Source organism: Tyto alba, unplaced genomic scaffold (genome assembly GCF_018691265.1).
Source record: "Tyto alba isolate M040663 unplaced genomic scaffold, T.alba_DEE_v4.0 Super-Scaffold_7, whole genome shotgun sequence".
Taxonomy (NCBI): Eukaryota; Metazoa; Chordata; class Aves; order Strigiformes; family Tytonidae; genus Tyto; species Tyto alba.
The window spans coordinates 4918649-4946155 of NW_024881328.1; the positions used below are offsets into that span (position 1 = coordinate 4918649).

The following is a 27507-nucleotide window of genomic DNA, read 5'->3' on the forward strand; positions in this document are numbered from 1 at the left end:
GGCATTTGAGCTTAGGGAAGCTGATCCTAAACGCGACTGTCATTTTTGAGGGGAAAAAAATCCACATATTTTCATTGTTAGTGGAAACTGTAGATGAGAATCTCAAAGAGGAACACCGAGGGGTATCCTCCGTAGGTTGTCCACAGCGTGTTTGGTCAAGAAAATAAACTGTTTGAGGAATGTGACGTGTGGTTCTTGATGCAGAAAAAAGCTTCTGTATGCCTAATACATTGGAAAACATTTGTTCAAGAGCACATCTTCGTTGCGCAAAATTTGCCTGTGTAGTTGTATTAAGGTCAGTATCCACGTAGGTTATCTTGTACATACTGAGTGTGATGCCGGAGGTCAGTTTTGGCTTGTAAATGCAATTTTAAGGAATGTTTTGTCTGGACCTGTTAAAAAGCATCTATATAAGTTGTTTGTTTAGAAACTTACTCATGCTCTTCCTGGACTTGTCTTTAGTTGCTCATTAAAAAATAACAGTTGTAAATGAAACGTTGTGTCCTGCTTGACAAGTAAAGTTTGTATAAATAATCCTTATGTGTATACATAACACCCATTGACCTATTCTTTATTAAGGAATTGGTATTAATTTTAAGGTAAATGTTTTCTGTTCTAGATGTTTAGGCAGACTTTTCTGTTCTTTCCTAAACCTTGGTGTGAAAAAATGTGTTGTCAATTTTGTGAGAATGATGACCCTTGTATTGTTGATTGAGGAGTATTAGAGTGACTTTGTGATTCAGGGAGGAATTATCAAAATGCTGTTTCATAAAAATAAATAAACTCAGCTTCTAGATCAAGTGGGTGAGTTCACATGTCCCTGTAGCTCTCTGAACACCCTGGCTCAACTCTTTACTATGAAAAAGGTCTCTCTGCTTCATCATGTGTTGCCATGTTCACTGAAAATCAGTATTCCTTTTCTGTATTATTTCTTGATAGCTTTTTCGTTAATCCTTCGGAAGTACTGGACTGTTAATGAAGTCAGAATAAAAATAATGCATTTTCAGAAAGTCTTCCGGTGTGTTATGTTTGCTTTCCATGTTTCACTTAAGCATTAATCAATTAACTGATTTTGATTCTAGTCACTTCTCAGGTTAGATCTCAGCGATACGTGGATGGATAATGTACTCTGTAAATTAGGTGTGAAACGGTTGGAGAAACGCACAAGCTGGTGCTGTGCAGAGCCAAGTCAGGTCTGGCCTGGCTTTATTTAACTTGCGTATGCTACCTTGTGAATGCAGGGCAGTCTGGCAAGGCTAACGCCAGGCTGGAGCTAACCGGCTGTCCTGGGTCTAAATTGGTCCTCTAGAAAACTGCTCAGATGTTCATTTTCTACCTGTACTTTTTGTAACTGTTTTGCTTGAGTTGTCTGTCGTCTGGGGCTATCCTGTTCTTGCCATTCTAGGTGATGAAGAGGTGACTTGTTCTCTTTTCGCTGCTCATATTGTAGGGCAGCTTTGTGATGCTCAGCCTCATTTGACGGATATTGCTGTTGCAGGTTTTGCAAGTGGAAAAGTCTTTAGCTCAGTGGTTTCCTGAAGCATACATTGCGAGGTGGTGGTGGTTTTGGGACTGGTTGGAGGCTCGCGTGGATACCCACACCCAAAGGACATCACGAGGAGGTGAGCGCCCCAGCTAGCAGCAAACTCCTGCAGTTTCTGCCCACCCCGTCAACCAGCCAGATTCATTGCACAGCACCTAGTTGTTTGTCGGGGTGAAGGAGAAAGGAAGCAGGTTACTTGGGAAGCCACTTCTCATCCTTAACATTTCTTTAAACAGATTAACTGTTAGTGGCTACCACTTTCAAATTTTTACATTCGACTCAGTGTTGCTATCAGCTGTAACTTTCTTGATGCCTTAATAAAAGTGTGTGTAGAATTACTTTTGAAGTATTGCTTGGCTGTCCTGGAATGAAGGTTTTCTTATGTTTAAACTCCTAAAATTATGAGTTGGTAGTACTGAGGCACAGGCCACCAAGTGCCACAGTTTTCCCTATAAGTAGGACCAGAGACTTTTCCAACAAAAACTTGTTACCATCTACCTTTAAGTATTCTGTCTAAAAATCAAAGTTTACAGTTTATGATACTATATAGATAGTGAAGATAACTAGTGTTTCTTCGGTGTCATATCATTTCAAAATTAGATTTATTATAGGTATATTATGATAGGCAGCGTTGCAACTCAGAGTGATTGTTCCCTGGAAGCGAACATTTGCTGAAGATGTTCAGTATGATCTGTGGTGGAACTGAACTGGATGTAATGGATTGCTGAAAGAAGTCTGCTTGCCTGCTATGTGAACAATGGAGAAAGAGAGCAAGTCATCATATATAAAGGCGCAGCTGCCTCCAGTCTTCTGGTAAAGAATCCTCAACTCCTGAGAAGCGAATCTGGCAGATAGTAGATGCCAAGGATGGAGAGCTGGGGCTTGTGTAATCTCCACTTATTTAAGATATTTCCCCAAAGTTCTTTTGCCCACTCTGAAATAATTGTATTGAATGTATCTTAACCCTAGCATTCATATATTCAGCAACCTGTAAGTTCTGCTCAAGCTGTGAGTTTTACAGGGTTTCTAATGCTCTGTTGGAGGGTGAGGTTGCTGTTATTTTTTTTTCTTTACATTTTACAAGCATTTTATATAATGATGTTCCTGTCATGCTTTTGGCCATGAATCAGCAAAGCATTTATGTGTGTGCTTTAATTGAAGCGTGGAGTTGTCTCGCTGTGCAAATGTTGAAATCAGTGAGACTATTAATTAAAATTAAGTATCTCCATAAGTGCTTTTTCTAAAAATAAGTTGCTTCATAACAGCTTTGGGCCATATTTAAGGGGGGGGAGGGGTTTGGTGTTGTCAAACTTTGAGAATAGGTATATGATTCTCGCTGAATTAATTGGTGATAACATGTAGCAGCAATACAAGTGGGCAGAATGTTCATGGGATGGAGGGTGAACTTTCTGCCTCGTAAGATGTCACCTAAGCTGCTATTTATATGTTTTTAAATAGAGAATAAATCTATTTTCATATTTCACAGAGGGTGGTGTCAAGGAAACTTTCAGGAAGAGGTATTGCTTAAGATACCCCCATAGTAAAAGCACACAAGTGATACTTCTAAGAAACAGTTGATTCATCATGGTGCTTACTGAGGGCCTGGTTACAGCTCTGTTTTTCTTCCATCAGGTAAAACCTTGCATCATTTAGCTGAAGTCAGTGCTTCTCAGTGTGAGACTTCTCTACCTAGTTGTGATGTGTGTCATTTATGCCTTCTATCTCTAGTTGAAGGCATTAAAAGTATTTCCAGGGAGTACTGAGATGTGTTTTTTTTCTGTACGTATTTGACAATTTACTACACAAATTTACTGTACAATTTACTTTACAAAATTATCTGATTTATTAATTCTCATGGCACCTTGGTGGGATAGGATACTTTACCTCCTAAGTCTGGCTCTTTACCAGACTCACTTTATCATGCTAGCCTGTTACCTTTTTTTGTTTTCTTTTAAAAATAGACTTCTTTTTACAAGCCCCAGGATTCCCCACCTGCAGCAAACCAATAAATTAATAGTGGAGGGAAGAAATCACTGAAAACACAGAAAAGAAGAATGTGTATCAAGCTGCCTGTACTGTCAGATTTCTGATTGCACCTCTGCTGTCTCTTCTGGCAACACTGATTTTTAAGTTCTTTCAGACGTGCCTTTCTGCAGGGATGTATATAAAGCACTGACCACATTCTTAGGCAGGAAATGATAAGAGACCTTAATGCACGTGATGTGAGCTGGGAAGAAGTGTTGTTTGCCTGAGGTCATACGGATCTTTGAAGTCAGATGCAGAATTAGGCTGCAGGTGTTTTCTGACCAGAAGATGCACTTCCGAGGTGCTTCAGCACGATGTGTGTTGGTAACACCATGCTGCTGTTTTTTACTGCTGCAGTTCTTAGTCTTTATCATTTATTCTTTTATTATTAGTAGAAACTGAGACTCGCACTTGCCTGTGAATATAGTTTAGATCCTTGCTGAAAATCACATGGTTGTTTCTAAAAACGGGGCTCAGAAGGTTCCAGTTTTAAGTCACTAATTAATACTAGAGGGAGCGGGGAGTTGCATTTGTTTAGTGTTGGTGCTAAAAGTTTCTGTAAAGCATTGTCACAAAGGAAAATTTACATTGTTTGGGGAAAAATACCAATGTTGCCACCTTTACTGTGCGCACATCAGTTGCTCTTTATTGCTTTTTAAATTTGATTTCATTGTAGTGTGGCGAGCTTTTCAATAAACATAGTGGTTTCATTTATATAACACTAGAATTATTGTTAATGCACAGTTTCATACTGCGAATTACGTATGTAATATTGTGTCCAGTGGGATCCTGTATCACAAAATTTGCATAGTTATAGTGCTAGTGACATCGTATCTCATACAAAGAACCTAGGGACCTGATACAATATCAGTAAAACTGTCTCATAGGTATGATTCAAACAGTTTTATTAGCAACATATGGGGTATGAAGGAGCCACAGAGGGTAGTTTTGAGTGTAAGGGTGCTGGCCTATCTTTTTCAGCCTGTAATTATATCAGTCCTCTTCTATGGCATTATTTGTTGCTGCTCTGGGATTGCTGAAAAATAACTACTAATATGGTGACACAAAGGATCAGAATAAATTATAATTGTTGACTTTACAAGAAATTCATTGGCAAAAAGGCTTACTATACTAAGCTGGGATGTCATTTCTGGTTCAGCTTCGGAGCTAAGCCACGTATAAGAAATAGTATCTCTTGGAAAGTCTTAGGGTTTTCTGGCAGCCTTATCCTGTTGTATTGAATGCTTTTGTGATCTGACAGATAGGAGGAAGAAACTTCTTTTGGCTGCATTTTAGTTTTTAATCTTAAGCTAGGAGAGTGCATTTTGCTTAATTGATACTAGGATACTGAATTTGTTTTCCCCAAATGGAACACATTATAATTAGTCATCTTCCAATAAAGAGTTGATAATTTAAATGTTTTGGCATTAAAAACTAGCAGAATGTAACCAGAAGATTACAGTAGTGCTTTGTTTAGTTGTACTTCTTAAAATCCTTATATATATATATATATATATATATATATATATATATATATACACACGCACACACATAGATGAAAACGTGATTTTTATATGTTGTAAAAATGATAAAAGTTTGGATGCTTCTGCTAATAGGCTAACCGAAGAGCCACAGCATATACATAGCTATTAGAATAAAAGTACTATTTGACTGCTTTCCTGATAACTTCCAAATGCTTATATTTTTAAAAACACTGGGCTGAGCAGCATCTCTTTGCTGAACAACCTGTGTAGAGGATTTAGGGCTATTACATAGACTTTATTCAGAATTACTTCTGAATTCTTTTTGTCTGCATTGAGGTTCAGCATGGAAAAACTAGAGTTAGGGGGACAGAACTGGTGAAAGTTAGCAGGAGACCTGTGAGGATGGGTCATCTGTGCCTCTGCCATGCTGGGTCTTCTATGTCGCTTCACTGATGTGGAAGCATATTTTCATCCATTTTTCAACATTACGTTTCCGTTGTTTCAGTGTAGATCCATACTACACTTGTACAAATTTGATCTGGAAGGGATCCTGAGAATTGTTCATCTCTTGTTTTCAGGTAGGATGAAAGTTGTTTGAATCATTCCTGACTTACGTAAATATACCTAAAAAAAAAAAAGTAAAAAAACATAATTAGGAATGTAATTGCTAAACTTCTTTCTTAGGGTTCCAGCTCTCAACTGAAAGTGGCACTACAGCTGAAGATACGTTTAAATTCTAGTATTTGCTTGCAAAACTTCCCAGGGCTCAGTGTTACTTGCTAAGATTTTCAAGGGTATACTCTGCAAGCCATCAGTGAAATACTGAAGTGTACTAGACTGAGGACAGATTCCTGCCTGTTTCCAGTGTTCTGCCATTCTCACAGAAAACTACTGGTACTTACTCCCACAGTGCAGTTTTGCATCCTGTGATGGTCTTGCATTTTAATGGTATAACCTAGATCATACTTCCTCTTTGTTATTTTCTAAAATGTGTGAAATATCTCATTGAAGTCAAGATGAATTTCTTGTCAAAGGGGAAAATTAAGACTAGTTTGATGTGACTTTTTTTTTTTTTTCCCCTTGACAAATCTTGACTGGCCAGTCCTCTAGATATGTACAAATAGATCGTTTAATCCCTTGTTTTGGTAACCTGTTGATATGGAATTAAGGATTACTTGTCTGTAATTCTTGTTTCTCCATCTTTCTTGAAGTAGGCTTTGTTTGTGCCAGCTCTTCATGTCTTTGGGAGCTTTTCTGACTTCCACAAGATTTCGAAGATATTTGCAGGTGGTTGAGGAGCTATTTCAACTAGTTTCCTTAGTATTCCATAGTAAAAGACCTCAGACTTTGCCAGTTTGAATTTATGTTGTGAAAAATATCCCTTCATCCTATTTCTGTCCTATCTCTTTGAAAGCTTGGGTTGGAAACTCTCTGACAAATTCATTGCTGTTGAGAATCTTAAGTTCTTCCGTGAGGACTGAAGTAAAAAATGTATTAAACCTTTTCATTTTGAGAAATAAGCAGAAACGTGATCTAACTTGCAGTCTGGAAGTGGACAGATACCAGCTTTTAGGTGCATAAACATCAGAATCTTCTGATCTTTGTGTCTAATGCAACTAGTCCTCTGGCTCCAAGGCAACCAGCTACAGGGTGAAATGGTCATTTTCAGTGTGTCTTGTAAAAAGTCAGCCCTTTCTCTTAGGCACCATTAAGCATAAACTTGTACTGTTTTAATGTATTTTTTGCCTTTTTAATGTAATTTTGCTTTTTATGCACTTTATTATAGTGTTTTCTCCTTTCTCATATCATTTTTTGTTTGGAGTAGAAAGTTCACACCCACTTTGCTAACGATGGTAAAGGAGTGATTTCTGAAATTAACTATTAAATAAAAAAATTATATAAACAGATCTGGACATCACATCATAGGGACTTGAGAACTGTCTCAGGAGCCTCTAGAACCACTCATGTTAATTGTTGCATATCTTGTAAATGTGTTTATTTCAAAGTACTGGAAGACTTCCAAAAACTTTCTGTATTTAAAAGCACGAAAAGGATGTCGCAGTAGATTTAGGACAAAGTAAAGTAAAGGTTAACTTGGACTTCCATCAGTGAATCTTAAAGGCTAAAAAAAACAAAGAGTGATTAATGCCAGTCACTATGGTTTCGTGATAGGAGGTTTTGTGAGGCAAAACTGATGATGTGTTTTTTTGATAGGATTGTGTGCCTGGCCTGTATTGCTATATTAAACTAACTTATTTTAAATCATTAAATCATTGCAACGCAATATTTTGATGTAAAAACTGTGATTATATGTATCTGAATCACAGAAAAGATAAAAATGTCCTGTTGCCTAAAGTGCAGCTTTTAATGGGATGAGAAAGACCTACATTTAGTGGGTCTCCAATGTGTTCGTGGCCCAGTTATGCTTAATCAGCAGTTTTGCTGGTCATTTAATTTTTGCTGCTTTATTTTTCAGGTGATGAAAAGAATGCTGGAGAGGTATATCTGGCAGTTAGTCACGTAGTTCAGTCATCAAAGTATAGTAAAACTGTAGCTGGTACAGAAAAGGTTAGGAACCCCCATTTTGAGAATCTGGGCATGATAGGAGGCGAGGCAGGGAGAGTGAGACAGTGTAGCCTCGAGATAGGTAGGCTCAGGGACACAGACTGAAATACAGGAAGTTCTGTTCAAGCAGAGGAAGAATTTTTTCACTGTGAGTGGTCAAACATTGGAACAAGTTGCCCAGAAGGACTGTGGAGTCTTTATTTAGGAGATACTCAGATCTCAGTGTGGTCCTGGGGAGCCTGCTGTGGTTGACCCTGGTCTGTGTCAGAAGGATTGGACTTGCCAACCTCTGGAGGTCCCCTCCAACCTCATTCATGCCCTGATTCTGTGACTCAGGGGGGCATGGAAGTGTGATCGTGGTGACTACAATGCCATGGCGAAAGGGCTAGCGCAATCTTTGCATATACAAAAGAGACCATGCAGTAGACAAGCATGTAAAATCTTGCTGTTAACTTGCACAGCACTGCAAGACTGCCGTTAGTCTGTTGTCTTGAAGTCTGGTGGGGTGGGGTGTTTCCTGACATGGTTAGAATGATAATGCTGGCCATCTCCTGTATGGAGGACCTTTAACAGCGGGTCAGGTCGATAGGGTCTTGGGGGAGAGAAGTCAAGGCTCACCTGGCTGCTCCACTATAGGTTTTGATCAAGTGCGAAGTAAATGAACCTACCTACTCTTGATGATCGATGAGCATAGGTGACTGTGGACTATCCATTTGCCTTTAGCTCAAGTGTAGTCTTTTTTTGCAGACATTACTAGATTAAGGAAAGCATTTGGGATAAATATTTGGGTGTTGGGTAGTATTTTGATGAAGCTTCTTAGCCTAAAAGAGTTGGGAAGCTACACCAGATGAGCTCATATCCTTTTTATTTTTCTCCCCCCAACTCTATTCAGATTTAAGAATGCTGTTGCAATTGGGAAAATTGCACTTTGTCATCTGTCCATTGGACTGAAGCAGTTAGGACGGATGGGAGAAAGTACTGCTCACCACTGAGTTCCATAGACAAGATTCCCAAACTGCTTTGTTGAAGACATCTAAAACAGCACGGCCTGGTATTTTACTGCTCCCAGTTTTGGATGCAGGTAATAATGCTTCTGATAAATAAGATGTGTTTCTTAGATGAAAAAAGGAAAGTGTATAGTTCCCTGTTGGACAGGCAGAAAACATAAAACATGGAAGTGGCTCATGGCCAATAATTCAATGTAGAGTCGGGGTCCTGGTCTCCCTGCTCTTGAAGTGTGTTGTCTCTCTTTGTGGGTTAGTGTCCATGCAGAGTATCATCAATTCCAGAGCAAATTCATTAGTTCAGCTTCATTCTGCACTTTGTGGGATGATACTCTTAATTGTTTGTGAAGTTGCTACCGTTCAGAAGATCATTAACGGATCAAGTTAAACAACTTTTCTTATCTCTCCTTGTGGCGCTTGTTTGAGCAGACAGCAGGGACCCTACAATAAGCACTTCAGTGTGTGCAATCTGGGGACTGCCCTTCTTCATCTGTCTTGGTTATGTGGTGGCACTAACTGGCCCCCTAAAGAAAAGGAGACTTGATTGCCTTTTGTGCCCAGCTCGATGGGTACAGAATTCTTGATGTAGATGTCTACTAATGATTTTTACTGTGCTTGCCCTGAAATGATGCTACAATTCACATTGTGCTTCCTGTGTATGGTAAGCCTGATAAAGTTACAAGATTTGGGAATCAAAGGAATTTTTCCTTCAAGGCAAGATTAGCAACATGCTTGCTGACTTCTCTTTTTCTCCTTTTTAATCAAAACCTGGATTCACATGGTTGCAACAGAGGTGGGAAATGTTAAGATCACGAATGAGGTATGTCTGTTAACAATTGTGCTGTACTTGTAATTCAAGTAGACCAGCTTCATACGGCTGTACAGGAGTGACAGACCTAAGAGACGGGTGGCCCCTACAATGAAATAGGAAGAGGTGACCAAAAATGTTTGAATATTCAGGTATATATTTCCTATTTACCATCCCACCTCCTTCCCAAAAAATTAAAATGTGTAGAATTCCACTGTTCAAACTAATGGTAGTCAACAGTGAATTGAGACTGTATTTTATACTTCTGGTGGGAAAAATTAGTTTTTCTCACACTGAGAATTAATAAATTTGGTTGTACCTTCAAATGTAAAAGATACTTATTTATGCATTAAAACCAAAATGAAAATCTGATCGCTTTTCTGTGAATTCTGCATGTAGTGGACATACCAGTCAGTATTTTAAGGGAGGGATCCTCTCCTCCCCAGTGTCCCTGACATTTAAACCAGCTGGGATTGCCTCTCTTAAGGGAAAACTTTGTACTTTGTTGTTACAGCCTCTGTGCATGTGAAGCGGCTCTAAGCCTGGGCTGTTCAAGGCAACAAGTTGGTGTGACACAGTGTGTGTCGGTGCTGTTCCTTCTCCTTTCCCATTTCTCTTCCAATAATTTCTGAGCTCATCAGGCAACTTGTACTAAATTTGACAGAAGAATAACAAGCTTAAAGGTTTTAAGCTCCTATGTGTTAAATTAAAATATGTGTTCAGGTAGCGAAAGACAATATTATGGGCTGCAATGAGGGAAGGGCTGCTGTGTAAGCTCTTAGAAGACAGCAGAGAAATCAAGTATTTCTTTAGACTGTGTTACTTATATTGACACACATTTCTTCTGGTGTCCTAATTGATTTGTATATTCAACTCTGAGGCATCAGAACTGTGCTAGCACTGTAATTGTATGTCATAGTACCATTATCTGAGATCTCCATAGCATGGAGATTGTTTGAACTTTTACAGTGCATATATTCTAACGAAGCTTTTATTGGCTTGTTTGATGCTTGTGATAGTCTTTTCCTCCCTCATCTTGCCATTTCCTTACAGTAGTTATTTTTGTTCCTAGCACCTAGGTTTTACAGGGAATTTTTATTTTTATATTCTAGAAAGTGTCTTGTTAAGAAGCTGTTTTTCAGCTGCTTTTTATCGTAAAGATGCGGGCTTTTTCCTATGGTTCTTTGCTTAGTCTCCTTAATAATAATAAAAAAGAATGCTATAAAACTATCAGTTGAGTAGTCAGGAGTCTTTAGGGAATAAGTAAATTGTATAAGAACAGCTTTTCTATTTTAAAATTTTGTGGGGTGCAATCAATTAACGGTATGTCATTCTCAGTGTAATGTAGGGAAGACTTGCCTAATTTGATTTCTTTCAGCGGCAGCCAGTGAGATAGCAAAGCCATATGAAAAAATTGTTCAAGAAGTAGAGTTTTGGAAAGCCTAGTTCTTTAGTGCGTTTTCCTGTAGGTATTGCCAAAGAGTGGAAACACTGAAGAAAAGCTTTCATGTACTACAGTATTTGCAATTTGTGGGTGGTATTACTGTCCATGATGGTTGGAGAAGGTATTGTGTCCAGAGCTTGGGCATGTAGGTGCATCTCTTCCAGGCAGCTGGTACACATGAGATTGAGGAAAGGAGTTGAAAACATAAATCATGACTTACGATAGGAAATAACAGACTTTCAGTTATTCACATGAGATCAGATGCCAAGGACTATGTATGTTTAAGTTCCAAATTAATTTCTGATTAATGCTTTATTTGTCTGTGTCCTAAATTCTGCCATGTTTCACATTTAATTAAATTTCTGATACAGGAGTAAACAACAAACTCCAGGCCCTTTCCTTCTTCCACAGATCGCTTACAACCACCATGATGCTTTCTCCATTAAGGGGTTTTGCCAGACAGTAAAGACTTGTAATGCCTCTGAGGCTGCTTCTTGCACAGACAGACGAGCAGGGCCCACAGTAGCCTCGTGAGTTGGGCAGAGATGAAAGTCACATAAACTTAAAGTAGTGTTGGCTTCTGGTATGTACCAGCAGGTGGGAGAGGAGAGGTAGCTGGGGAGAAGCAGCCTGACGTAGGAAGAACAGCATCTCTCTCACCTCTGATGCAACCCCCAAGTGAGTGAACTTGATGTGATGGGGGGAAAAAAAAGAAATGCTAATTGACACAAGTATTACACGTTGTGTATTTTTTTTACCATAAACTGTAAAAATTGTGTATGTTGTGAAGACAGAACCATGATTGACATTTTACAGGATAAGATTTCCAAAAGTTTTTGAGAGTCTTTGCTGAACTGCCATTTTCAGAAACGATTTAAACAGGTTCCCAAGTCTCACTGTAACTCCATGAGACTTTCAGCTTCTCTTTCTGAAAATGTGGCTCCAAGTTACTTCGGAGTTTTTTCTAAAATACTTTCATTGTGCTCAATTTCATATGGTGTAGGACATAGGGAAGGGACATGCACTGAAATACTACTAGCCCCCACAAAGCAATAGTGAGTCCAAGGGCAGGTGGGGTGGAGATTAGATGGAGACCACCAGTGCCCAACTTCCAGTTTCTCATTTATTTGCATCAGGCACACACTGGGTAGGTAAGCCCAACCTGTCCATCTGTAACTCATTTCAAGCTTCAGTGTGTAGTTAAGTGGCTTCATAAATGTTAGTGATTTTCCACAGGTGGGCTTTGATATGCAAGTGTCGTTGTGAAGTGTAAAAGAAAATTTAGGGTGTGTCTCAGCTCCTTTGCTGCACTGTGGTGCTAGTAAGAATGCAAGACAGCATGCAGGTTGCAAAATTACAAAGGTGACAGTTGTGTTCTTGACTACTCAGGTCTAGAAGGACGAGTACCTCCAAGGACTGTCCTCTCCTGTGGACTTCTCCCAGCTACCTCTCTCCTACACAGTCCCTTTCCATTGATCTTCTGAGCATTCAGTTTGTCTCCATCCCCTCTGGAAAAGTGGTGGGATGAAGCTGGAGTGCTGATGACCAGCTGGGTTGTGGGGTGCATCCATGCGCTGTATCTGATGCATTTGTATTGTTTGAAGGCAGCTCCTTCTGACTTTGTACGTTTTTCTTGTGTCGTCAATTGTCCTTTTCACAAAGGACGTGCAACTATGCTTTAAATTGAATGCATTTCATTTTTAACAAGGCCACTTTTCAGAAGTAAGAAGCCTAATGGAAGCCTAGCTGATGAAGTAAGAATTTTTTGAAATTACTGGAGGCTTAAAATGCTAAAGCTTAATTTAAAACCAGGAAAAATTCCAAAGTCTTCCTTTGCTCTTTTAGGGTGTTACCGCTAGAAGCTTGGTTTTTTTGTTTGTTTGTTTTGTTCTGTTTTTCTGAATTATGAAAACGTAGTGCTTTAAAATCTGAGACCTATGTCTTAGTGCAAAGCAAAATGATATCCTGTGTTCAAATGGTAGCAGCAGTGAGTACAGACAGTTTTGAATCATGTGGTTACTGCTGTGAAGGTGCTTCAGAGACTGAAACTAGAACCCCTTCTAGCACTTCCATCTGCATACCTGTAATTCACATCATCTTTAAAAAGGACTTTACCACACGCTTGCAAAGCGTGGATCGAAAGCGTGTGTATCAAATGTCATGCTGCACTTTGGTCTGGAGGTGGCTGAGGTGTGGGGAAGATTGCTGTGTTTTTCAGAGGTGTAGCATGGGCTTTTCCCATGCAGAAGAAAAGGCAATTGCAGAACATGAATTGGTGCTTCGTATGTACTTGTATAAGTTTATTTGTAGGCTGATATGTTCTTGTCATTTTTTTTTTTTCCTCTGACAACTTGAATTTGATTATTATCTACTGGAAATTTTGCAGGATTCTGGTAAATAGTTAATAATTATTTTTTAGGCGATTTCCAGTATGTAATCTCATTAACTCACTGTTTCAGCACTCTTTAACAGTGGTGGGCTTTTTTTTTTTTTTTGAGACAAACCAGGGCTAGTTACTCAGATGCTTGCTAGGAAACAACAGCTGCATAGGTGCTGGCTAGGTCCTGCAAGTGTGCTGCCAGTTCATCTGAGCCAACATTCTCGGTGTAGCCAGGATAGTTTTTGCAGAAGTAAATTTTAAAATAACAATTTTCTGTTGTGTTTTTTTGGTTGCTTCTGTTTTTTAATTTTTCATTAATAATATAAACATCTAGAAGGGCAGTTCTAAGCATGTCTTAGATGTGTGTGGGGGCACAGTTACAAAGAATTTAAAAATCTCACTAAGGATGGTCTCCAAGTATTCTAAATATGGACTTTACAAATATATATATACACACATATATACATCCATCCCTTCACTTAAGGGATATTTAACTTTTACTGGCTTAGAGATCCAGTAATAGATAGGGGTGCAAATCTGTAGGAAGCAGTATTCTCACTGAGATCAAGGAGAGGCTTGTTCTTCTCTCTCTTTCATGAAACAGCAGCTGAAAATGAAAGCCTACAACTTACAACAGTGACTTGCTTACAGCAAATACCCAGATTTTAATGAAGTCAAAGGATTCACTAGGTACCTTTCCAGGTACCACATATTTACTTGAATCAGTGAATAACCTATCAATACAATTTAAGTGATGAGAGTGAAGAACTGAAGTAGTGTCATTCTTAAGGGTAGACATAGGCATCCTGTGTAGAACTCTTGACCCTGGCTAAACTGGGGTGTAAAAGTTTTGAAATAAAACCTGTATTTGCAGTGTGGTATCTTTGAAGCACTGGATGTGCTTGCTAAGCTGAATGGTTCATCTCAGCTTAGAATGGAGACTGAAACCCTTCCCCTCAAATAGGAGGAAAGCCTCAAGAGGAAATAATGACTTAAAATAAGCTTTTTTTCTTTGTATTGTAAGAAGATAAAGTGTTTTTTTTTTTTTTTTATTAGAAAAAAACTTTTTATGCAGAAAGATTGCATTGTGTATAATATTAGAAATTTGTGGCAATTTAATTATAGTCTTAAAAAAGTGTAAGTGACTACCATTCTAAAAGCATTTGACAAAAGCTAATTGTGTTTTCTGTGGACAACAAACTGGTTGGTGTTGCATGTTTTTATTCTGTAAGGTTATTGGCAGCTAAAAGAGTTATGTATTTCTATCTTTTGTGAAACTGTAATGAAAATGAAGTTATCATAGTGAAGCTTACAGTTTTGACAGTAGGAATGGCCCTTCGATCTCTGAAGGCTACTGGATTCTCCCTACAAGTTGAAACCATAAACATTTTATGGCACAAGATGAATTGCTGGGATCCAAACATAAATTTTAGAAAAAGAGAACTATTGAGTGAATGCCTGCATCCTTGAATTTCTTGAACTGCTACAAGAAAGGAGAGCCATATGTTATTTTGTTAACTTCTAATACACTGGAAGTATATAGACTGCAGGTGACTTGGACTAAATCGTGCAGACATCCTGTGTGCAGGAATGTGATGCAATTTTAGTAAAACAGGACTTCATGTTCGGCTTGCATTGTCCACACAGTTGAATGACTTTACCTAAACTACCAGATTAAGTATTTCTATGTATTTAGTCATTGCGGAGCGAGAGCGGAGTCCAAGGCCGTGGGCCCAAATATCAATCTTTAATTTTTTTTTTTTTTTTAATAGAAGAGCAGCGTGGAGGGAGTGTTTTCATGTTCCTTCTTTGAAAATGAAAACAAAGGAGACTGACATCCCTTTACTTTTTCAGTCATGTGTCACTCATCCTAAGGTTGTAATAATCAATTCAGAATGGCTACTTACACTTGTTAACAAAAATTGGATGAAAGAGCTTTGCAGATAAGTTAGACCACAAAAAAAAAAAAAGCTCGTAACTTCTTAACTTTAAACTGAATTAGTTGTTTCTTTGAATTTCTTGTTTTTAGTCATGTTGCCATAGGTATCAAAGCAGCTAGCTATTATCGTTTCTTTGTAAGGATTTCTGCTTTTTTTATATTCACGTTTCAGCAAATCAAAGGATAGGTCTTCAGACACGAAACGGAAGGTGTGTTGTTTTAAAGATATGCTAAGCATACCTATACCGATTCGGTCTGGGTATTGCGGGTACCAGCAGCGGTGCAGATGCAGTGACACTGGATTTGCATATGGCAGCAGTGTAATTACATACCCTGCATTCTTGGAAAAATGTTTCTGTTGATTGCTAAAGCTTTCTTCTGACTTCTGTGTTTTATCTCTGCTAGCTAGATTAAGCTAGTTCAGATACTGCTTACTTAAGACACTTAAAGCTTTCTTGTGGTGTTTGAAAGGATCCTACGTGTTAGCTGCCAGTAAGTTTTAATGATACATGCTACTCTTACTGATTTATGTTCAACTCTGCTTCACTTTAAATGGAGACATCCATTCTGGATTCTTTGCAACAGCCTACATTATTAGGTCTTTGATACCTTGGCAGAAATCTGAAGCTGTAGACGTTTCGGGAATGGGGGAGCATCCTAATGGTTGGGTTTCTACAGTGATTGTAAACAGCTGTGCATCCCCAGGTAAGTGGTGTCCCAGTGATTATCAGTCTGTGAATTAAGAGGATATTTTGTTTCTAGACTTCATGTTGCATCAAGGAACAAACAGAAATATTTCATTGCGGCATCAAAGATAACAACATACGAAAGCTTTATTGTGCCATGTACTGAGAAACGGTTTTGGCTTAGAACTGTGTGTAACTTTATACATGTGACTGACAGTAAGTTAGATATGAGCCACTCATCTGCCTAAAATTGCTATCATTCACAGAGGTTTCCCCATGACGAAGATGGGGTTGTTCTAATTATCTTCTTATGGGCACATACAGTCAAGTGACAGAAACGCAACTTAAATGAGTAGGGCCCCCCACCTGCTCATGCAAGCACTGCTGTTGGAACCTGTAGAGCTTCTTGTACAAAAAAAAAAAAAGGGGAATTTAGGGGATGATTAGTATTGTTTTTACACTTGTTTTTTATTTAGTGTCATTTTGCTAAATAAAGGTTTAGTTTAGTCCTCACTTGAAAGATCAGCTTTAAAGCTGTATGCAGTGACTGATTTTCTTTTGAAGAGTTTAATCTATTTAGAGAATCTCACTACTGTTTTTAACTAACTTCTTTGCAGTGTTTTCTTTCAACTTTTGAAATTCATTAGCTGTACGCCATGTGTAAAATGTCTTCAGTCTTTGAATTGCTGTTTTATTTAGCAGTCTGGCAGATCTATGAATCTAAATTTAAAAAAAAAAAAAAGTAGTAATAATTTAGTGAGAAAATAGTTAATAACAAAACATTATGAATAGTGTTTGAAGAGGCTGTTAGTTTTGCTCAGAAAGTTTTCATTTGCTAGAATTTGTGCTGCCTCATTATTTGTAATACTGAAACTACTCCTTACCAATCATACCAATCACTTACATGAAGAAATGGAAGTAATGTTGACAATTCTGGATGGAAAATACTGGGTTAGGTTTAGTGGGCCAAAATCTGCTTTGGAGTAAAACCATAAGAAGCTGAAGTACAGCCTAGAGTGTCACTAAACCCAGACTTGATAATTTTAACAAGTTTCTTAATATCTTTTTGGAATGGCTAAATTTGGTGAAAAGACGCAGTGTAAGCATTTTGTGAACCAAAATCGGGACTGAGATTCCCTAAAGTTTATGGATAATGCACCTCAAAACTTGATGTCAGCTGGTCAGAGATTAGGATGAAAGAATTTGTCAGAGTGTGCTGAGCTACTCTAGGAGCTGCCCTGGTTGTGCTGGCGGGTGGTGTTCTCTCCCCAGCTGTGTCTTAGACACAATTTTTACTCTCTTGTTTCAAGGTTGGTTGACTTCTGGTGGTCGCTAAACTTTTTTTTTTTTTTATCACAGTTGGGTAATTGACCTTAAGTGTCTTCTAGTTTGAGTAATTGTACTTTACCTACTTTAAAATTCTCTCTTCAGTCTCTGGATAACAGGCTAATGGTCATCGTTATTTCTTTTGCTGGCTGTAGCCATGGCACCATGTTTTTGCAGGTTTTAGTTGTCGTTTCTCTAAAAGTTTTGGAACCTCTTGGCGTTCGATGTTTAGGGGTGAAGGAGCCTTAAGTTGTTGTTGACTCAGACTGTCACCTCAGTTCAGGTCTTCTTTAGGCTGTTCCGTCAATATAAAGTTAACTTCAACTTGACTTGCGGCATCTAGGGATTTTGCAGCTATAGGAGAATAACATGAAAGCAGCAGTGAGAGCGAGGTGGCACGAAGTGATGCATTCGAGGTGTTTTTCACTTCAGCCCCTGGGTCAGTTCTTGGGGAACATAATTTAGAGTAGCCATTGGCTCCTTTAAATTATCATGTAGCACCTTCTCCCTTTTCCGTGTGGGTTTGACTGCTGGCAGAAGTAATCTGGATTCAGTACTTCATTGCATGTTTTTAGTCATACATCAGAGAAAAACTGTTTATAATCAAACAACCAATAGAGATATTTACAATTATATTTTTAACTACAATACATTCTATGCACTTTAGTACTATGAAATTTTTACAGGGAAAGTACCAGGCAGCTCTCTGGCTTCCATCATTCCCTACCCTGCCCCAAAAGACCAGCTTTTTTAATGCCATCAATGCAAAATGATATAGTTAATAAATTGTAAGTTAATTCTGTCTAATCGGTCATTAAGGTAGAAGTTCCAGTAATATTGCAAAATCAAGTAGTTTCCATAAAAAGACACTGACTCGTACATTTTTTCTTTTATAAAGTACCAATATTTATGTCAAAAAACTCTCTGTGCTAAGTAACAAGTTAGTACGTCTCAGTGAACAATATGAAATTCCTCTTTGCAAGTCACATACAGTTTTGTAACTACTGCATCTTTCTTAGCAACATCTTTCAGAAGTTGCAGTGTGTTCTCTGAATATAAAGCAGTTTGGTAACACTAGAAATGCTTTAAAGTGTATCAGCAAGTTACTATATCAAAAGTCTTCAAGAGGCAATACATTAGGCAAAAAGCAGTGATGATACCTGTAGAGCACACACCATACGTGCCCTGAAGCAAAAGATAATAATTAGTTGCTTGTATTCCCATGCAAACTAGTCCAAGTGTTGATGTTTATGAATTGCAAAGATCACTGCGATACCAGCTCAAGCTTCAAGCTGCTGGAGTTGTTTATGCCCATTCAATTTTTAATGTACCTGTAAGATGTTTTGATGAGGGCATTTAGTCCAAAGGGATTTGAATGCCATAATCATACCTCCAGTGATTTCAACACAAAAGTAAGGGTAGTTCTTCAAAATATTTTAAGTGCTAACTTCCACTTCAGTATTAATAATAAACAGCAAGAACATCTCTGAAAATATCTTCCTATTTTGTTGGCCGAATGCAATTTGGTTGCTTCTGTCACGCTTCTGGGATGATGGTCATTAAAAGTAGTAAAGTATCTGCTGTTATGTAGCCTGAAGAGTGAGAGCTTGTACCTGCTTTGCTAATTAGTTCATACGCATTCAGATCATGCGATTTGCACTTCAATCAAAAGAAAATATTTGACTAGAATCGACTTTCTTTGGCATTCTGGTACATCAGGTACAGGTGCTGCGTTTTGTAAAACTGCACTTGTAAAAATGATGTGATTTCAATAACATCTTAAATAAAGTAATTTAATTTAAATCTAAATAATAATTGCAAGTTTATACATGATAGATGTATTTTTGGTTAATTTGTAGCGTATATGTTTTAGAGCACATGCATGTAGGCTCCTGAGAGTTTAACTATTTTGTTATTGCAGAAGTCTCGGTGTTTCATTTCATATGCCTGTAAATACAGCAAAAAATACAGATCTGTGCAGAGCCTCTGTGTGCCAAAGGCTCGCTGACCAGTGAGGATGTGGTGAGCTGGAGGGTGACCTTGTATTACCTGAATTTGGTGGGAAGGGAGTAAAACTTTCTTTCTTAACTGGAAGATGTTAACAGGAAATCTTCCTATGGAAGCTCCTCAAGTTATGAGGTTTCATTTGTGCTTAGGAAAAACACAGGTTTCCACTTGGGGGTGGGAGGAAGCACATAACACAATTCTTGTTTGTTTCAGTGAATTAAAATATTAGGAAAAAATGAGATCATGTGAGTATATATTATCTGAACCATATAATTTGAATCTGGGCTATCTTCACTGAATTGTAAGAGTGGGAGGAGTTTGTTAGTCACCACAGAAGGCAAAATGACTAATTATATTGATACAGGGCTGAGGAGATACAGTTAATTCCTGAGCAGCAGAACAGGTCTTTAAGAACTGTAGTAATACTATCCCCAATATAAATATAGTGAGTACTATTTTGGTATAATTACATTAGTTGTTATGGCACCGTTTAGGAGATTTCATTGCGCCATGGCTTGCATGGGACGCTGCTGGTGGCTTCGTATAGGGTGTAAATATAAAGCTGCATCATGTTTTGAGCATGTGTATTCATCATGTTATCTATTAGATAAGAATTTGCAATATCCCACTTGAGCCCCAGTCCTGAGAGCTCACGTGTGAGTAGGTGCAGCTCTTTGCTTGAGGGAGGCTGGCAGAAGCAGGCCTAGTGTAATTTTAAAAATAAAACTGCTGTAATCAAAGACTTGAGCACTTTGGTTACAAGCAGCCCTATTTCAGCCATGTGCCTTTCTGGAAAACAGCCTTTTCTTAAAATGTTATAAGCCAACTGGCATGTAGCTTATGTTCTTCCGTGTAGCAGATAAGAATTTTTTTAGATCACAGGAGATACTGTGTCATGCATTGATAGCCTCCTTCACAGTTTTTCAGTAGATCTTCTCCTCCAGTAGTTTCTGAAAAGCTTTGTGCAAAAAGAGTTAATTTCACCTTAAATATTTCTCAAATGAGCATGTGAGCAGGAGCTTTCCTGCTTGACTTTCCTCTGCTACTTACCTGTTTCTAGTGTCTGGTTCTTCAGATAAAATAAAGCTACTCTTGTGCTCTAAGCAAATGTGCAGAATTCATGTCTTAATTTTTGGGGGGCTTCATTCCCTGTTTTCAAGTATAACTACTTATTTTCTGAACACTTAAGCACAGCCAGGGCAACAGACTGATTTAATTCTGTCAAATGCAGTCCTGATGTAACACCATATATTAAAAAAAAAAAAAAAAAAAAAATAGATGCTGCTGGAAATCCCATAATTTGCTACATTTGTTAAAACCGAAGAATCTCTGTAGGCAGAAATACTTGTGTTTACAGCAAGGATAATACAGGAAATTATCTGAAATATTCCGACAGAATAATTGCCTTACTGATTTAGTTGAATTGGTGGTGTACAATCTCATTAACCTTTAAGCAGAACTAAATAAAATCAACAAGTAAAGAGGTGCTGTGGTTTACATGTGTAAAATATAAATTGCACGAGCATAGCTGATACATTGAGTATCTTGAACAGCAGTTGTGCTTGTCATAGTTCTGCAAGAAAATGGTATTTCACAACTGTGAAATGTGAAGCACTGCACTTGGTGTAGAGTCCCACCCAAGCCTGATAAACAGGGATTTTTTTTCTTCTGCAAGAGGTGAGCAGTTGCTGCACAGTGTTACTACTTCTGTGATAGTTGATTCATCCCTTTGCTATGCAAATTTTAAGTATACAAGGATTCAGTACTTTTATTTAAGAAATATGCCTGCAGGCTGTATTGGTAGGCTTTAGGGAGATATCTGGTTTGGTGTGAAATAAATAGTTGTTAAAAGATCACATGAATTTATATCTTAGAAGATGAAAAGTGACGCTGTGAGCATTTTGAGAGCACCCTCCTGTACCCGACTCACGAGCTTGCCACTTGGTTTTGGTTTTTCAAAGAAACCTCACCAACCTCACGGAAAATCACAGAGCTGCAGGCCGGGGTGGGGAAGAGGAGGAGAGCAGCAGCGTGTCACTGTAAAAATGCAAGAATTAAGACTTGAATTTCAGACACCCCCAGTCCCAGCCTCTGGGGGTTTGACCCTTGGAGTAAATGCTTGTTGGCCCTGGTTGAGGGAGTAGCTGCTTTTTCTTAAACTTCTGTCTTCAGACCATTTGTGTGCTTAGCTTTTAATGGATAGATTTAAATGCCATAATTCAGGTCTATGTGCTAGTCGTAGGCATCCAAGTTTGCATATTTTGGGTGAAACAGGAGGGGAAAAAAAAATCTGAAAGCATATGAGAGAATACTTTGGTACTTGCAGTTGGTGTTGAAGATTTGTCTTGCTGAAGAAAACAAAACATTTACTTAAAAGCTATTTTCTGCCTAATGTGGCACACATTTTGATACACAATTAGAAAATATAATACCAGTTTAATAAATTTAGATTATAAAATAGTTATTAGGTTAAGCCCAGGCAGTTTTTATTCTGTTACTGTCAAAAATATTAATCAACAACTCACTTGAGTATGAAATTCACTCTTGGTGCAGTTTTATTGTCCTTTCTTTGTCTCATCCAGCAGCATCATTCTTTCTGCAGTGGTTTCTGCTGCAGAGGAACAACATGTTTTGGAAACATTTATGCCTTTTCTATGAATTTTATTTTTATTTATGTAACTGTGGTGAGGACTTTTATGCCTTAATGAACTAAACTAAATAAATTAACTTGCTCATTACCTTTCAGTAGAGACACTTTAGACGACTACTGCTTCTGACTTTTATGTATAAATCAGCCCAGAAGCTTAACTGCTTGAACTTGTGTTTCTCGTGCACATTCAGGTAATATCCACTGAAATTAATAATCCTGATGCTTGTCTACATGAGAAAGTTGTTACACTGATTTAAATGGAGCTGATCAAAATAAATTGCAGCTCTCTAGGCGAGGTGGCAGCAGCCCTCTTATGTGCCTCCTTGTCTCTCCTTTTCCTGCCTCTTCAAAACGTGCTCCCTCGCCTTAAATTTGTCATTTTTAATTCTGTCCTGTTGTTTTCATTGAGAAGGATTAATAAAGATAAATCTTAGCTTTCGTATCATTAACATTAGCTTATATCTGTCATATTTGTCTCCTAGCTAAGCTAAATGCTGCTTTTTTTTTTTACCCTGTCACACTTCGTTTGAGAGAACTAGTCTACCTAGAACTTGGTACTCCAGGGGTTCCAGTGAGGAAAAATGATTAATAATGGTATATTTTCAAAAGCTGGATTTTGTTGCTGTTTGCCTTCCCTGGTTGTCACTGCAGACCCATCCGAGCAGCGCAGGGGTACGTGTGGTGGAGGTGGGGCTGCCGACCGAAGCCATCGCTCCTCCGCCTGAAGGATGGCCTCGCGCGGCTGCGGGGGGGCGGCCAGGTAACGGCAATTAGGCGTGGAAACCGTTAGAATCGTTTAGCCGTGGTTCTGCTGGTGATACCAGTGTCAGAAGAAACGATGCGTTTTGTAAGGTTAGATTAAAAAACAGATTAAAAGCAGATTAAAAAAACCCCCCAGAGTAATGCCCATCAGGTGCACGTGGTGCAGCTTCAGGGAGAATATAGTGTGGGCACCGTGACGGGGGGCTATGTGCCCGAATTTGATTTGGTGTGCCTTTTCCCCAAAAAATTTGTAACTATTTTTTTTTTTTTTTTTTTCCCCTTCACATTTCATCTAGAAACGGACAAATGAAGAAGAAAATAAAATATTTTGTGGGAAGCGTATGGAGGAGTCCTCTTAGGTCTGTTTTCATTATGTTTCAAAGCCTTTTGGACAGACTTCTGAAAAGCAGGATGTCTGGCAGGCTCCGGGATGGGGAAGAGCGAGGTGCCTGGCTGCTCTTCCTGGGCGTAATGGCAGCCTCCTTTGATCAGATGGAGAATTATATTATCTAATTCTACAAAAGTTCTTTTAAAGCCATAAGCTGGTCAGATATGCTCCTTCACAGCTTTTCTTTTAAAAATAAATAAATAAAACCCATAATCTTACTGAATTGGAAACGTATCACCATACAGCATGAATTAAACCTACCTGGAAATCCTGGCCAATCAGGATCTGCTTTACTGCATTTTTCTGTTACCAAAAAAAGCAGTATTTTTATTACTTGGAAGAGGAGAAAACAATACCTGATATAAAAGCTTCCTGTCTGCATCATGGACAATTCATGTGTGACAGCTGATGCTGACTGCTGTTGCTTTTCTTTAGTTATGGATTTTTCTTTAGCATTTACATACTCAATTCACATGCCTGCCTTCAGATTTTATCTGTTCTGACAAAGAGTACACAGATAATTACTAAAATAGAAGTTAGCAGGAAATTTGGGGGTCTTTTTTGTTTCTGAACTTGACAAAATTGTTATACTTCATTTATATATTCTGGTTCTCTTAGGTAGTGATTTCCTCCTGCATGTAAGTAATGCTATTAACAGCGATGGTGCTTTGAACTGTCATTTCATACCACGTGAAGTTAATTACTAGAAAACTGAAGTCATCTTTTTTATATTAACCAGTTTCATATAAAGTATATGTCTTTAACTGAGGATGTCACTGTGAGGTAGGAATAACTACAGTAAACTGAAGAACAGAGCAATTGATCCTTTGATCATGCAAAAATGTAAGCATGTGTTGAACTTCACACTTGAGCGTTCCCACTGGCTGTACAGGGCTTACGCAGCCGTATTTCAAGGTTCCGTGGCTTGATAGAGATTTGAGAAGTCCTCAGCAGGCTCGACAATAAAACCCAGATATCCTGTCAAGCCAGGGTGCTTTCAGTCTTTGCTCAGACTGCTTAGTAGGCACCGAATGAGGGAGATAATACATTTTTAGCTTTTAAATTCAAAGAAACCTTTCAGTTAAAGGAGTTCTTGACAATTTTAAGTGCTCTGTTCTTGTAGTGTTTTCACTGAACGATGAGGGAATAGTGTGATTTTGATGTTTTTGTTTGGACTGGAGAAAAACCTATCCCGTTTACTTTATATTGTTGCAGTTTAAAGCATCAAACAGTATAGTTTATATTTACTGTTTTCAGTAGTTTCTCTGAAATGATATGAAAAACAGGCCTCTTATCCTGTGGTATTGTGAGTAGAACAACATAGCAGCATTGATGTAGCAGGAGGTTGCTGTCAAAATAATTGCAGATGATGTGATCTGATTTTTGTGACTTAATAATTTGCTATCTGCACAGTCTTACAGATTTGTATGAGGTTTTTCTCTTGCTGATGGAGGCAATGAAACACAAAACTTGACATAGCTGTTTGTTTGTTTGTTTTTTTTTAAAGTGAAAGAGAAAATAAGGGTCACAACTCAAGAAGGGAGAACTCTGTAGTGTGAAGGAGCATGGGATCATAGGATAATTTGTGTTGGAAGGGATTTTTGGAGGCCATCAAGTCCAGCCTCCTGCTCAAAGCAGAGTTGATCATGAGCCTGTGATACCTACATTCAACAGTGTGTGATTAAGGAATACTTGAGTATTACATGATCTTCTTCTGCAGTGTCTGCATTTAATCTAGTGCAATTTTTTAGTTTACATTGAGGGATATGTCTCACAAAGCTGTCATTTAAGTTTCTTTACATTATAAAATGTACTCTACAAAAGACTTCATCTGATTTTTCGCAAGGTTTGTATTCTGTGCAATCAAAAGTCAGGTCAGTATCTCCAAGTGTAGCAAGTGTCTTCTTGGACTGTATTCTGGGATTACATATAAAATACAAAAGTATTTATATCCTCTTTAGCACCAACAGTGCTTTATTTGTAGGCATTTTTCTTCTGCAAAGATTTAATAAAGGTAATAGTCACTATGGAATACTTAGTGTATCCTTTCTGCAAAGAATTGAAAGAGTTGGGGTTTTTTTTAAATTTTTTTTTCTATTGACATTTGAAAAGCAGAAAAAAAGTGACTACTACAACAGAATTTTATTAATGAATGATTTACACTGGTTCCAGCTGTGACCATGTGATTAGTCCTTCACTAAGCAACAATGTTTTTTTTCTTTCTGCTTTTATTTGATTTCCAAGAATGTGTCATCTGTTACATAAACTGCTGCCAGTATACCCTGTGTAAACTGGTATTTTTTATTTCCCTGAAGCATAAGATGAATACCCACCCATATCCTTCTGGAAATACTGTTTTAAATGAATTGGGAATTTTATTGACTATATCTGATTCAGCATGCCAAAGTCATAAAACTTAAAATATTTATTAAACGCACTAGACTGTAGGATGCCTTGTTCCCTGGTAGTGCAAAAGATAGATTATTTTCACTTTTACATTTCTATCTTAATATTTTATTACAGCAATACAATGTGTTATAGAGGTGGACAAGTCTGCAGATTGAAATGTGGATAGTCCAGATTGTTCCTTTCCCTCGACCATATGGTGTAGTTCTAAAAGCCTTTTGTACGCTGTCTGTTCAGTTAATTGTAAACTCGGTCTTTAACGTACCTTAAAAAATGAGATATATGTGAACTAAAAGTCGGTATATCCCCTGGTAAGTAAAGTTTTCTAAAATATATCTAAATTCAGAGACCTGGTTTCTTGGTAGATTTTTCTTCTGGATGAATTTGAAAGTCTTTCACTGTTTCTTGGTAACAAATGTATGTGTGTGTGGAGGGACAGGTTTTTCCATTTCCTCCTCAGGAAGGGGGGGGAGACTTGAGCATATAATGAACATTTCATAATATTTTTGCTTGGCAGACAGCTCTGCCAGTGGGTGATGTGCAGGAACATCGAAGATTTCTGACAGATGGATGGTAGGACTGCTAATACACCTACACATGTTTCAGCGTCTGATGTTCCCGGTGTTTCTCTGATGCCCAAGAAGCTTGTGCTCACGCTTTGGTCTGATGTTACCTGGTGCGGGGCTTTAGAAGAGCAGAACCAAGTCTCGCTCTGGATTTTCATCTGCCACAAAGAGGGTAATTTATTAGAGTCCTTGCAAACTGAAGCATTTATTATGGAGGCAAGAATTTTTTTTCTGTAATGAAGAGTTTAAAATTAATTGTTAGTTTCAGAAGCAGTTTTATTTTCTGTTGTCTCACCATAAGAAGCTATTTGGGAAAAGTGAGTGTTTTCGATGAAGATAGGGTTGATACATCTAAAGAGGAAAAAATAAAAGCGTAGGGGTCTCACTGAAACTGATTTTCTGTGGGTTCCAACCTGGTTTTAAGCATTGGAGTGTTTGCTCGTTAGCGGCAGTTTCTGTGGTAGGCAAGGCTCGCACCATTCGTGGATTTGGAGATAAAAATTCAATAAAATTAAAAAAAAAAAAGGAAAGCCGAAACACAGGGAATCAAGCAAGGAGTAAATGTCAGTAGTGGAGAGTGAGACTAATGTACTGTGAGGGGCCTCTCATAATGGAAGTTATTGATCTGTTCTGAATATCTGAAGTTTTCAAAGGAATTTAGGTATTTCTTCTATCACTAGCTGAATGCAAAGGAATGAGTAACCTTAAGGGATATTAGAAAGGAAAAAATGCAACTTTTTTTGCCTGCAGAGGTTAAATAAAATAACTCCTGACCTTTGTTACGCATGCAGAAACGGAGAGGCCTTCAGTAAGTGTTCTCAAAATGGAAACAAAGAGTAACCAATAGCACATCTATTTCTTTGCATTAGATGGTATGCTTATTGTGAAAAAATGGAAACATTGTGAATTTAAATACTATGATGGTAACTAAACAGGAAAAAGCTGCTGGAGGACCGTAGTTTTCTTTATGCTGGCTTTTTGTACTCCTAAGCATATGTGATAAAAGATTTTGCTTAGTAGGTTCTTCTGAGACTTCACCTTTGTGGAATGATGAAAAAGGAATAGACCTGGGTTTATGTGCTGCAGAAGCAGATAGAGATCCTGCTCAGCTGAAGTGTGACTGGGGGGGATGTATACACTGACCAGTGTACACTGGGAGAACAAGCTGCATTTTTACTTCCATTCCTTACTTTTTTGGCTGTAGCATGAAGTCAGTGGCAGCACAAAAGTATCTGTGGGCAGCACTTTTGCTTCTTGCAATCCAAGTAGTTCATAAGCTTTGAAACGCAAGAAACCACACGTAATGCTTGAAGAATCCAGCTGTAATTTTGAGAGCTGAAAGAGAGGAAGACAGTGACTGAACATTTGTTGCAGCTTCTGAATGATGAGAGCAGTTCTCAAAGACTCCGAGTTGCCACTTGCAGAGAGTATATGAATAACAAATCTATCTATTTTTACTGTGCACTGGCAAATGTAGGTATGTAGGCTCACTTCATTAGAGCAAGCAGTACAAACAAGATGTGC

General features: G+C 38.2%; 1 protein-coding gene across 7 annotated transcripts in view; it reads left to right on the top strand.

The window, feature by feature from the left end:
• GTDC1 (glycosyltransferase like domain containing 1) overlaps window positions 1-27507 on the top strand; it is a 204598-nt gene that overhangs the window by 18215 nt on the left and 158876 nt on the right. The window contains exons 1-2 of one of the 7 annotated variants that reach the window (XM_032997457.2): window positions 1535-1622; window positions 8510-8698. The exons of the other annotated variants lie outside the window; for them this stretch is intronic. The gene's annotated coding sequence lies outside the window, so the exon portion shown is untranslated. Of the gene's footprint in view, window positions 1-1534; window positions 1623-8509; window positions 8699-27507 lie in introns of those variants that run through there. 7 annotated transcript variants of the gene reach the window in all.